At 36.2% G+C, this 13,996-nt stretch overlaps 1 long non-coding RNA gene across 1 annotated transcript; it reads left to right on the top strand.

Annotated features, from left to right (window-relative positions):
- The first annotated feature begins 662 nt into the window (after positions 1–662).
- Positions 663–12,290, top strand: LOC103104282 (uncharacterized). Its single transcript, XR_008912891.1, has 4 exons — positions 663–1,664; positions 4,614–4,696; positions 9,617–9,745; positions 11,699–12,290. It is a non-coding gene; the product is annotated as an uncharacterized LOC103104282 (long non-coding RNA).
- Positions 12,291–13,996: the final 1,706 nt, after the last annotated feature.

Here is a 13,996-nt window from a genome sequence, read left to right as displayed (position 1 = left end):
TCAGGACTTTGACTAGGTCAACTACATCTAGAACACTAGGGAGAAAGAAAACTTGTTCTTGTACCCAATAGTCATCCTCATCTGTTCTTCTCTGGATAGCTTTGGAGTCCATTCTGGAGTTCACAAATCCTATAGCCTCTTTTGGACTGGTCCCTACGGTGAGTGGTCCCAATCTAGCAAATAAGATTCAATTTCTTGATCCTCAGAATCCTGATATTTGTGACTTAGCCCTAAGTTTTCTAGGAATCCTGAGGAAATGAGAATCTTGACATAATATGAGAGAGATTTAAATCCTAACCCTTCATTTTACAATTTAAGGAACTGATACTTATAGAGAAAAGAAATGACTTTTTCAAAGTCACACAGTTGCCTACTGTCACAAACTATTGCTTTGAAAAATAGAAACTAAAAATTGACTGCAAGTAATCGATGTTTCTAATAAATGTCCCCATTGTAATCACTAATAGAAGTTTTGTTTTATTTTTTCCTCCTGAGAACTCTTCAATTCTGAAGTGGAACTGAAATGTTGACTCAGAGAACTAACAGCTGAGGTCTTATTAAAAGTGTTAGGCAACATAAAATTATATCCCTGTGGGTCTATACTAAATGCGCCATTTAGAATTAGTCAATATATGGAAGACATGCAGAACATATATCTTACCACATTTGCTCAAACTATTCAAAAATATCTTCTGAAGAGAGACCCAATGAATTACCCAGAGATTAGAGTTCCTCCAAAGAATGCCTCGGGAGACCATTTATTGGGAAACTAGATCACATGTCATTTTGCAGTCTACTAATAAGCTACACATTCAAACTGTTAAATTTTCCTTAAGTGGAAGGTCTGACAGCTTTAGCTTTAGCTCTCCCCAGGGCAATTTTTCACAACTATTGTGGGAGTCTAATGGAAAAAGCTAAGGAAAAAATTCCAAAGAAAGGATATTTTTCAAAGCAATCTTATGAAACTCAAAACTATCTTAATGGTAAACTATGTAATAAATTTCTATTGCTACAGGACTTGGGTTCTTAGGATGTTGAAAAGTAAAGGATCATAGAGATCATCTAATTAAATCCCTTCATTTTCTAGCAGAGGAAAACTAGACCCCGAGAAGGAATATAGCTTACCCAAGATCAGCAATGTTAGCATTTGAATCCAGGCCCTCATTCTAGTGTTTATCCTATTTTAGCACAGCATTTCAAAGTTGAAAGGGACCCTCATAGCTTTAAGTCCAATTCTTATTCCCTAAAGAATATCAGGTACAAATTGGTTTGGGATCTAGTCTTTGCTTGATGACCTCCAGTAAAGAGGAATGCATTACTTCCCAAGACAGCCTGGTCCACATTCAGAGAACTCTAATTGTTAGGGAGAGTTCCCCTGCCTTGTATCCAATCACAATTAGCCTTTTTGAAATTTCTACCCATTGTTCCTAACCTTCTGGGGCTAAAACAAGAGTAATCCCTTTTTCAGCACATAGTCATTCAATCACTTCAACTATTTTATTCACTCTTCCCTCTTCTTCACAGCCTTCTCTTCTCCAGAGTAAACAGCAATAGTGCCTTAAAAGGTCTGGGTCACCTTTTCTGACACTAAAATGACATCTCTTCACCCAGGGTGCACACGGACAGAATCAGACCAGAATCTGAGTTGGAAGAGAATTTAGAAGGTACTTGGTATTTTTACTTCCTGCTTGAAGGAATACTCTCTCTAGTAAATCTGACAAGCAAATATCCGTCCTCTCCTTAAATGCCAATATTTACTTAAATATAAAGAAATGAGGGAGCTCATTCCATTGGTGTACATCTCTTCTTGTTAGATGCTCTTCCTCATATTAAACTGAAATCTAACCCATTGTAATTTGGACCCACTAATCCTAATTTTATCCTTGGGAGCTACTTAGAACTGATTGGATCCCTTGTTCATCAAGACTTTTAGTCTATAAAGACAACTTATAAGTCTTCTCTTTTCCAACTTGAATATATTCAGACTCATTCAGTATAGTGGTTTCCAGATGCTTCTCCAACCTATTCCAGATTTATCCCAATTTCTTAATAGCTCTTAAAATATTGCTTCCAGAATTAATTACAATAAACTTGATGTTGTTTGATCAATGCCTTTTCTATGACATCATATGTCCATTTGGGGAGTCTACAGTTGTATTAATAGAGATGCCAACACCAGGTTCTCCAGAGAGCAGCAGGAGAGACTATGTTTCATATCCTACCTCTGATGCTTAGTACTTGTGCAATGATGAGAAAATCACTTTCTCTTAGTGCCCTCAGAATCTGGATTAGAATCATGAAGATAATAATTGGTTTAACTAGTTACTTCACTGTGTAGGTGTGAGAGTTCAATGGGAAAATGGACATGAAGCCATTGTACAAGTGTGAAATATGATTGCTAAAATTGGACTTTGAAAACATTTTTTGAATATCAATGACATTTCATTTGATTCAAGTTTCTGAGTCCAAGTGCCTTTCTATGATTTCTGTCAGGAGAATAAATATTAGATTTCCAACATTTCATCCATTTTCTGATTCTTATTGTCTCTTCAGGGTAACACATTATAAAGTAATTTATGGTTTACTTGAATCTTGATTTACTTGATTTACAGTCACTTCACTATTTGCCTAAGCCTTTAAAGATCTAATATATGGACATGAATTCCCCCAACCACAATCCTGGAACCTCTGGTTTACCCTGGACTAGGACATCCTGTGGTCTTGACAGAAAGAAGTCCAATTTCTCATCTCAGTGTCGCCACCTGATACTTCAGGAAAGTCTTTAAATATGTTTGTGGCATAGTTCAGATCTAGGTTTCTTCAAATGTAGGAAACAAAGTCATCAATGTTGACTCAAGTACTCAACATGTAATATAGGTACTGAACATGAAAAGTGCCTTTATTTACCCTCCCAGAAAATACACAGGATTGAAAGAAATTATGGGATCCCCTGAACAAGCAGGAAAAAAGAAATATACATTATTTAAAAAGCCCTAGATACATCTTAGAATGTAAATACACATCAAGGGGCTGCTGAACAAGCTGCTCCCTTTGCATCATTTAGTCAATAACCATTATTAAGCACTTTGTAATATGCCAGGCACTACTTTTAGAAGAGAGATTTTTATCTAGGATTTGAAGGAAGTGGTTGGCTCTTCTGACAAGAGTCCAATCCTCCTGATTCTTGGTCATCATTTATAATGGAAGCATCTCAAATCTATGGGAACCAATCAGAAGAGCTGCTTGTTTCTTCTAAGGAAGGTGCCAGTATGCCTACTTTCAGTACGCTCTTCAGATTCTCCCAGAGGAAGACTCAGCCTCTAATCTCAACCAACCTACAGTTAATAATAGGATGCCCTAATCAACCTCCCTTTACACATTTATTTCATTGAATCCTATAACAATCTTATGAGATAGATAAGTTATCTCAATTTTTAAAATGAAGAAATAGCTTGAGAAGTTAAATCAATGCTCTTTCTTTACCACATTGCAGAAAGTTCCTTAAAAATCTGCACTCAGCATCATTTTCTTTTTTTTTTTAATTCTTGTCTTCTGCCTTAGAATTGATGCGGAGTCTCAAGACAGAAGAGCAGTAAGGCTAGGCAATTGGAGTTAAGTGACTTGCCTACAATCAAACAACTAGGAAGTCTCTGAGGCCAGATTTGAACCAAGGTCCTCTGGACTCTAGGTCTGGCTCTCTATCTACTGAGCCACCTAGCTGCTTCCACAGCATCATTTTCAAAGAATCATATTTAATATTGATCAGGATATCACTCTATGAGAACACTCATATTAAAGGATTTCCATATTACCGTAATTGAAACAGAGGCTCTTTGAGTCCCTCCAAATATTCCAGTTGATTATAAACTCCTTGAAAGCAGGGACTATTTTCAGGATTGTCTTTTGTATAACTAGCACCTACCACAATGCTTGCACTTAATAAAAACTTGCTCAAATGAATGACTCATCATTTTAAAAGTAATTTGACCAACAGTCTAACCAGTTCAACCATATGTCTTTTAAAAATGAAATTCAGCTCTGTGTTTACCTCTAAGTTTATTGTTATTCAGCTTGGTTACCATGGTGACAGAATGAGGCCGCTGGTACATGTGTACATTCTAATATAAGGCTGTGGCCCTGCGATACAGGCTCAAATGAAACCGCTTAATTATATATTTTTCTTGTGGCCTGTGGCAATGTCAGATGACCACATAGTTCACAATTTATAGAAATACCAATCAGTCAAAGTGTGTGGATCAATTGTGTCAAGCTTCTAGGAGATTCAGACCTTTTGAACATTGGTTTTGGTCACTGTTGTGAAAACAGAAACCAGCAGTGGAATAGACAATTAGCTATAGTCACATAAGCAAAGCACCAAACATCTGGATGGAAGCAGATTTATTTTCATGAAAATTAAATGAAATCTGGCTCTGTTTTTAATTCATGTTCAACATCATACCAGAGCTTGAATTTTAGTCATAGGTAGTGTGTTGAAAATGAAACATCTCCCTTATTCTACCCCACCCCCAGCTAAACTTTTGCCATGAAGTATATGCTGAGAAATGTAAATGGGACCATTTTTCTTTACATTTATCTTCATAATTTTCATGTAGAGCAATCTGTCTGAAAAGTGCCAGCTGATAGGACGCTGGAGACCACTACTTCTTATGAGAAGCCTTTCCTGATCCTCTGTAATGTAGGTGCCTCCCTTTTGTTGATTATTTCTAATTGGTCCTTTTTATAGTTTGTTTTTATAGAATTGCCTTCATGGTATCTCACCCCTCAGAGTTCTTGGGAGCACAAATTGTCTTTTGCCTTTCTTTGCATCTCCAAATGGTCAGCCTAGTGCCCAGCATGTAGTAGATGTGTCATAAATGCTTGATGACTGACTGGAGAGATAATGTGAAACATGAAATAAGAATTGGGAGGCATGGCTTTTCATTTCAACTCTGCCATGTGTTAAATGTTTAAATCAGAGGGGTACATCAAAGCCATCTCTAATTGACTTGTAAGAGCTAATTGTTAAATTTTCATTCTGAGTATTCATACCTTGGAAATTGGCAAACTATAAATCAAGGCTTGATTTGTTGTTTTCTTGATTATTTAGATTTAAGAAAGTGATGGAGAAATTGTTAATAATGCAGTTTAAATTAAAAGTATGTATGGTATACATTCTCCTCCCTGCCTTACCAGCACATCTCTCTGGACCTCAGTTTTATCATCTATAAAATGAAGGAGTTGGACTTCTCTTTCATTGACTCCTTTGGCTTTTCAGTGAAGCCTGTAGTTTTCTCCTCAGGAAAAAAAAAAGTTTTTAAGTGCATAAAACTCATAGGATTATAATGGAAAACAAATACATTGAAATACATTTATCAAAATATATATTTTTAAAAAATGATAATGGATTAAAAATCATAATGGTTAAAAAGCCTGGATAAAATAACCTCTATGTGGATAGTGACCCAAGGTAATAGAAGAAAGCAGGACTGGCCCTTGGCATAAATGCAAAATCAGACTTGGAGTTCCTCTCCATTTTTTAGTATATTGCACACAGATATATATGCCCAGTGTTGTTTAGCTTCTCTGTATTCTTAGCTGCCTAGAATTACTAGCTCAATTTCTAAACTCTGGGACCCCTATCTCTACCACTTAATTGGTTGCACCTTTTTATGTAGGAGTTACTTTCAAATGGATTTTTATCTCTATTGGATAACATGAAAACTCCTTTTTAAAACCCTTATATCCTCCCTCTTAGAATTAATATTGTGTATCAGTTCCGTGGCAGAACAGTAAGAGGTAGGCAATCAGTATTAAGCGACTAGTCTGCGATCACCCTGAAGTGAACATAAATAATCTTTAACTCATCTTTTAAAGGACTATCCAATCTGTCCTCAATCTACTTTTCCAATTTTGTGCCACATCAATTCCCTCTAAGAACCCTGCTCTCTGGCCAGATGGAAAGACAAATTATTCCTTAATCTCAATCTCTTGTTCCATGTCACTGAACATTTATGGAGACTATCCCCCACCCCCCACCATGGCCTGGAATACCTCTTTACACTTCACCTATTAAACCCTTCTTCCTTTAAAGTTCTACTTCGGTGAAATGCACTTCAGCCCACCCCACGTTCCCCTGCCTCCCAGCTGAAAGTGTTCTCTTCCTTCTTTCATAGAGTATTTTGGATTCTTTTCTTTAAACCTCTATCACACTCTAACTATTCAGTTAAAAGAGATCGAATAGGGATTGGTCCTATGATTTCATTGCCGTAAGGAGCTCCCATAGGAGGAGTCTCCTACCACTAGAGATCAGCACTCCTGTGTGACTCGGAGTTTTGAGAGCTGCCCATAGTCTTTAGAAGTTCAATAACTTGCTGAGGGTCAAACAGCATCAAGTGCCAGAACCTGTACTGAAAGTCCGGTCTTTTTGATTTGCTCTCCATTATGTCATGGCAGTCTCTATTCAGCTGAAAACTATTATACTTCTCTGTGGCTATTATGTTATTCCTTAAGTGTATTATAAATCCTTTGAGGTGTTATTGAGCTCTTCATCTTGGTATCCTCAGTGCATAGAATAGGATCTGACACATAGTAGATATTTAAAAAAATTACTGAAATGAATTAAATTGCTTTGAACTAGGTAGAATGTTGGAAAGAATCAGATAAGTTTATCTGTGCTAAGACTTTACATATAATAAAGCACGCACCTAAGAAATTGCTCCTGAGTATATTTGGAGTCAATACCAGTTAGTCAATAAGCATTTATTAAGTACCTACTAGGATATTGAGGTGGCACAGTGGATGGCCATGGAGTCAGGAGGACCTGAGCTCAAAGCTGACCTCAACACACTTACTGGTTGTGTCACCCTGGGCACTTAACCCTGTTTGTCTCAGTTTCCTCTTCTGTGAAATGAGCTAGAGAAGGAAATGGAAAACCACTCCAGTATCTTTGTCAAGAAAACTGCAAATGGGGTCACAGAGCTGGATGTGACTGAAATGCCTAAACAACAACAAAACACTTACTATGTGCTAGGAATTGGGCTAAACACTGGAGATTCAAGTCCAAAGAATAAAATTATTCTAATATATAGGTTAAAGCACTTACATTCTAAGATTGTATTTTGCTGGGGAGGGATAAGCAATGTCTACAAATAGGTCAACAAGATCATGCACTAAGAACTAATAGGAACCTTAGAAGTCATTTAGTTCTATCTTTTCATTGATATAGATGAGGTCACTGAGACCCATAGAGATTAAGTAGTCTGGTCCCAGATCACACAAGTAGGAAATAGAGTTGGGATTAAATCATTGCTTTCTTTCTTCTACCTCCAAAACCTTTAGCAAAATTGCAGGATATAAAATAAACCCATATATATCATCAACCTTTCTCTATTATACTAATAAAGTCCAATAGCATGAGACAGATTAAAATAACCACAGACAATAAGCACTATCTGGGAGTCTGCCTGACAAGACAAAACCCAGGAACTATATCATCCTGACAAAACTCTTCTCACACAAATGAGGTCAGATCTAAAACAATTGAAAAAACATTAATTGCTCATGGGTAGGTCAAGCCAATATAATAAAAATAGCAATTCTACCTAAAGTATTTAACCTATTCAGTGTCATACCAAACTATTGAAAAATTATTTCATGAAACTAGAAAAAAATAAAATTAATCTGGAAGAACAAAAGGCTAATAATATCAAGGAATTAATGAGAAATAATGTGAAAGAAGTTGGCTTAACTGTACCATATCTCAAACTGTATTTTAAAGTGGCATCTTTCAAAACAATGTGGTTTTAAAAAAAGGAGTGGTATAGCTAGGTGATTCAGTGGATAGACGACCAGGTATGGAGATGGGAGATCCTGGGTTCAAATTTGGCCTCAGATACTTCTGACTCTAGGCAAGTCACTTGATCCCAGTTGCCTAGCCCTTACTGCTTTTTAAACTGATACTTAGTATTGATTCTAAGACAGAAGATAAGGGTTTTAAAAAACAAGCTGGTACTGGCTTAGAAATAGAGTAGTGGATCAATGGAATAGATTAGGCACTCAACATGCAGTAGAAAATGACCATAATAATCTAGTGTTTGGCAAACCTAAAGGGCAAAGCTTTTAGAAAAAGAATGACTATTCAACAAAAACTGCTGGGAAAACTAGAAAACAGTATCACAGAAATGGGCACTACCTCTAAGTAGAATATAAAGAAATCTGAAGAGGAAGATAGGCTTGCCTTTTGTATCCTTACCATTCTTCAGTTTTAAATTCAAGTACCTAGGTATAAGCTTGGTGGCTCAATGGATAGAATGCCTGACCTGGAGTTAAGAACATGTGAGTTCAAATCCAGGCTTAGACATTTACTAGTTATGTGACCTTGGGAAAATTACTAAATCTTGTTTGTCTCAGTTTCTATATCTGTAAAATGAGCTAGTGAAGGAAATGAAAATTGCTTCATTCTCTTTGTCAAGAAAACCTCATATGTCATGAGGAATGAGACATGACTGAAACAAGTGAATAACAACAAAAACTGCCTTCTCATCCGCTCCTCCTGACTTGCATTTGTTTGGACCATATTTTTCATCATTATATAAATGGCAGCTTAAGTTATTATAAATAATGATGGCACTTACATTTTTAATGTCAGAGTGTTTTACTCTCTGTGACACATAGTTTTAGATTTAGAAACTACCTAGAGGTCTTCTAGTCCAATAGCTTCACTTTACAAATTAATAAACTGAGACTCAGGTGAAATAACTTCTATAAAGTCACATAATTACTAAGTCATAGATCAGCTTGAATTCAAAACCAGGTCCTCTTACTCAAAACCTGGTGATATTTACTGACTATCATGTTGCCTGAAAAGTCTGTTTTCAGTAAAGGTTCAAAATTTCCATAGATGGTAAAAAAAAACAAGGTTTGCAATGTTTAAACTTGCCTGGAGCCTCTCCTGTAAAGTGTGAGATTTGAATTAGAAGTGATAACCTCTAAGAAAGCTTCCAACTCTAAAATAATAAATCATAACTATAAAATTATTCTTCTAGAAATTTCTGAATGTTCCAGGTGTATCCCAAATCATAGGCTTCCTCCCCCAGAAAATACTGCCCATGAATCCCCTTTGATTTTTAAATAAATTTTTTCAAATCTTCCTTCCTTTCTTTCTTTCTTCCTTTCTTCCTTCCTTCCTTCCTTCCTTTCTTTCTTTCTTTCTTTCTTTCTTTCTTTCTTTCTTTCTTTCTTTCTTTCTTTCTTTCTTTCTTTCTTTCTTTCTTTCTTTCTTTCTTTCTTTCTTTCTTTCTTTCTTTCTTTCTTTCTTTCTTTCTTTCTTTCTTTCTTTCTTTCTTTCTTTCTTTCTTTCTTTCTTTCTTTCCATCTTACAGATGAAGACAGTGAAGTTGAGAGTGATTTAGTTGCTTTTTCAAGGTCACAAATCAATTACATAGCCAAGTGAAAAACTTGAACCCAAGGGTCCTGATTCTAAGTTTGAGGCTTTGTTCATTATAATTATTGTTTCCTCTTTTATAAGAACCAATTTTTGTCATTAACTTTAGAACAGGAAGAATCTTACTACCTAGAATTATAATATCGAATTATTTCATTTTTTTCTCTTTCATAGGAATAGGGATATTGCTATGGAGTAGCTATGGGAAAACTATATCCACTTTTCTTTTCTCTTGGAGTTTCTGTATGATATGCCTAGACCTGGCATTTTTTCCAGTGGCACAAGATCAGCATTCTTGAACAGGTAAACCTTCATGATAAAGACCTTCAGATGGAAATCCTACTTTATTTACCCTTAACTATTCTGAGACTTCATCATCTTAATATGGTGGGCCTTAATTAAAAGACCCAATTCTAACATCTCAAAGTGAATTTACTTTTATATAAATAAAAGATAAGAGAGAGAGAGAGAGAGAGAGAGAGAGAGAGAGAGAGAGAGAGAGAGAGAGAGAGAGAGAGAGAGAGATGGGAGTATCATCCTATTTATTATTAAATCAACATTTTTTTCATCCATCAAACTCTGTAATTTATTTTATTTCTCATTTTTGTTTCATCTCCATTTCCACTGTCACCTTCTAGTTTACATCCTTATAATACTTTATTTGGTCAAATGACAGCTAAGTTCTAACTGATCTTTCTACAGACCCATTATATGCCACTATAGTGTATCATTGATCATATCACTCTTCTGTTCTAAATCCTTTAATGACTTTATGGATCCCATTGACTACTGGTGAAGTCCAAACTCCTTAGCCTCACATGTAAGATTGTTTTGTGTCATGGACTCCTTCAAAAGACGTCTAGTGTATCTGAGATTATTAGACACACTGTATCATCATCATCAATAACTTACATTGATATTGTTCTTTAAAGGTTTATAATATGTATGTTTACATATTATCTCATGTGATCCTTATTTTATATACATAACTGATAATAGGATAAAGGATTTATAAAGTGATTTTTCCAAAGTCACGAGGTAATAGGAAACAGAACCCAGGTTTGAATTCAGGTTCTGTGTCTTCAAATTAAATTATTTCTCCTTGGATCTCCAAGGAACAGAATATTTCAATCAGCACTGACAATTTTCTCAGTCAAGATTTGTATTGTCTTCTTGAATAAATTAGCACCATGCATTGTATACAAGAAAAAATTGCCTGCTGTCTTTGACAAGGAGTTAAAGATTCTTTTACCTGAGTTACATAAGGCCAAGCAGGTCAAAACTGAGTTCATTTCAAGCCTCACTAGGTGCTAGGAAAGCTGAGACAAAAAGAGAAAGACCCTGACCTCAAGGAGCTTACATTCTAGTGAACAGTGTATGATTAGTCTAATGCTCTTCTACAGAGGTATTAAGTATCAAGTCAGGGAATTTTTTGTCTTATATGTTCACAGTGAATAACATTAATTCATGAAGACTATACTAAAGTACAGATGGCTGAAGAATTCAAAATATGTATGCAATACAGTATTGAGAGAAGCGGGGGGGGGGGGGCAGTTTTTTTAACTACTAATCTACCAGAAGCCACCATTGCCCTGTGGTTTATGTCCAATTTTATTGACTTTGGAGTAGAGTACTCACACCATTTAGTAAGACACTGAACAGTTATCAGGTCACACAGCTTATGGCTATTATCAAGCCTGCCCAATCCAAGAACCTTTCAGCCAGCCAGTGTAACTCCTTCACTGCCAAACCCACCTTGGCAAGAAAAAAAGAGTCTTTTGTGGGAATAGGGCTGATCAAGCTCAGAAGGAGTCCCGTTGCATTTATCTTTGCCTGCATACAAGCTAATTCAAATTGTCATTTCTTAGCTATGAAAAAAAGTTGTTGTGCTCTCTATTTTACTATGTAAATTGGTAAGCCACATTTTTATCATATCATGTGGAAAACTGTAAATCAAATTAAACCATTCTCTACAACAATCGTATGAATCATTAGCATCTGCTAAAAGTTTACTCTTTATTGGTATGATGCAAATGCTGAATTCAGCATTTGCTGAAATCTATAAAGAACATCACCAACATTCTCTGAGAAAGAGATTCATTTGGATCCATATTATTCTTTCTTTATTCAGCACAATAAATCTAGAACAAAATATTCTGAGTTGAGAAAAGTTTAATTCAATTTAATAAACATTTATTAAGTACTAATAATATTACCAAATAACATTTAATAATACTATTATCTATTATTTGCCAGGTCCTAAATACTGGGGGCACAAATAAGAAAAAGGCAATCCTTGGTCTCAAAGGGCTGATAATCTAATGTGAGAATACAACACAAAAGGAAACTCAATTCATGATTTCTCCTCATTTTCCACAGAGAATGATTTAAATAAGAATACTTTAGGGATAGATTTCTTTACAGGTCCTTAGAAACAATTCACAAATGAGAATGCCATAATGGAAAGAATTACTTGGAAATGGAATCAGAAGACCTGAGGCTAAGCCCCAAATCTCCTATTTACTTGTAATGTGACCTTGGACAATTTCTTCAATCTCTCAGAGCCTCAGGCTCTTCATCTAAAAAAAGGAAATGATATTTGCTCTATGGTCAAGGTTGTTGTAAGGACTGCATGTAAGTGTATAAGAAGTGTTTCATGCCTGTAATGTGCTACACAAAAATAAGAGAATGTTAGCCTTTTTGTAACACATAAAATGTAATTGTTAGGTCTATGACTGTTATGAAACAAAGAATAATAAAGGAATGAATGAAATAAAATAGAGTAGTAGACAACATTTATGTAAAGCCATTCAACTTTTGGCAATATACACATAATAAAGATTTAATTTAAGACCATTATATTCTAAGTTCCCTGAAGGAACAGCCTTCTGCCTCATTTTATAGTCCCAGTGTTCAGTGCATTGACTGACACATAGTAGGTGCTTAATAAAGACTTGCCAGATAACTAAGAAAAAAAAATCATAAGATCAGTTAAAAACAGCAGCATTTGTAAATCCTTCTCTGTTTCTTTACCAGTATTTTCTCCAGCTAAAAGATTAATAAGGAAAGTTGCCTGATCAATTTTATGAGTTTACAGAGTAGTTAGTTAAATTGTGTAAAATTGAGGATCTTCTTGTTATTTTAATAAAGGGTTTGGGTTCACTGGTTAAGGTGGTATACCAGTGAGGTGGTGGGTGGATTGAGAGAGCAGGAACAAGGGGTGAAGGAATGCCTATATAAGAGAAGGAATGGCAGCCCCTTCCCTCTCTCTCAAATGATAACAGGCTGTCAGTTATCACTTGAAGCCTCATAATGAAATGGCTAAGGGGAGAGATGTCACTTTCCCCAGTCAACCCCACTAGAGAAAAGGTCACTATACCTTTTTCTCAAAGAGGATTAGTGGCAGGCCCTGTTTGGGCCTTACCACAGATAGACTGATCTCAGGTCAGAGACTAATTCCCAGTTTTTTGAAGCACCCTTTCTACTATGACTAAAAGCCAATACAGAATTCTCATTGCTGTTAAGGGATTTATTAATGGGGAAAGGTAAATTGGTTGAGGAGAGAGGATGTGGGTAGCCCTGTCAAATTCCTATGCGGTCCATGGTCCAATGGGCTTGTAACAGTGCCCATGGATTTCTCCACCCCTTGCCCAGATAAATAGCCCCTTCTACTGACTAAAATACAAGCATTTCCTAAAGAAATATGTGAGAAACAGTTCAGGGTGGCAGGGAAGGCCAAGGGAGGTATGTCCTCCTTTGAGAGTCCAAGCAGTCCCCTTTTAGGGGACTGAACTCCTTCTTCAGAAAGAGGAAGCAGTAGTTGTTTACTTGATGAGACATTAGCAACAGGCAGGAGGAAGAAGCAGGGTCCTCACGGGTGGCTTCAGTAACCTTCAGCTTCCCAAAACTGAACTTTCCAGCTCTAGGTCCCCAGGCAGAAGATCAAGAGCCTCTTCAGAATCCTCTCAGAACCATTTATGTCCCATAAGTCCTTGCTCCTTCCAACTGTCACTCCACTTCTGTCAGTCATCCTCAGAATTCCAAACCTCCCTGTCCCATCCTAACACTTGGCTTCAGATTCTTGAATTCATCTTCCTATAGAAATTGAAGATGAGATCTTTTGGCACCTTGTTGGAAGTACTAAGGACAGCTCCTACTTTAGTCCATTAATGAGTGATGCCCTCAAGGTGACTTTTCCTGCTTGAACAGTATGGACTCTATAGATACCTTTGTTTCTAAATGAGAATTTTCCTTAAGGACTAGGTTTGTTTCCCTTTTCCACTTTCTTCCAGAAAAATCCTAAAACATCAACAGGTAGTGAAGTTTCCCTACCCCCAAGAGCAACAGAAGCATATGTTGAACTAGGTATGTTTTAGTCCAAGAAAAGAGTTCTGATGTTCTAAATTTCTAACTGCCTTCTGTTTCTTTTCCTCTTTTCTCAGAGAACTAAAAATGAATTTTCCAATTCAAGTGACAAAACAAAAGACCTGGAATGTTACCCTTCTCTTAATAATTGTAGTCGTTCTCATGGTGGGGATTTGATAGACTGAATAC

The sequence above is a fragment of the Monodelphis domestica genome, chromosome 1 (assembly GCF_027887165.1).
Source record: "Monodelphis domestica isolate mMonDom1 chromosome 1, mMonDom1.pri, whole genome shotgun sequence".
NCBI classification, from domain to species: Eukaryota; Metazoa; Chordata; class Mammalia; order Didelphimorphia; family Didelphidae; genus Monodelphis; species Monodelphis domestica.
This window is presented reverse-complemented; position numbering and strand designations above follow the sequence as displayed.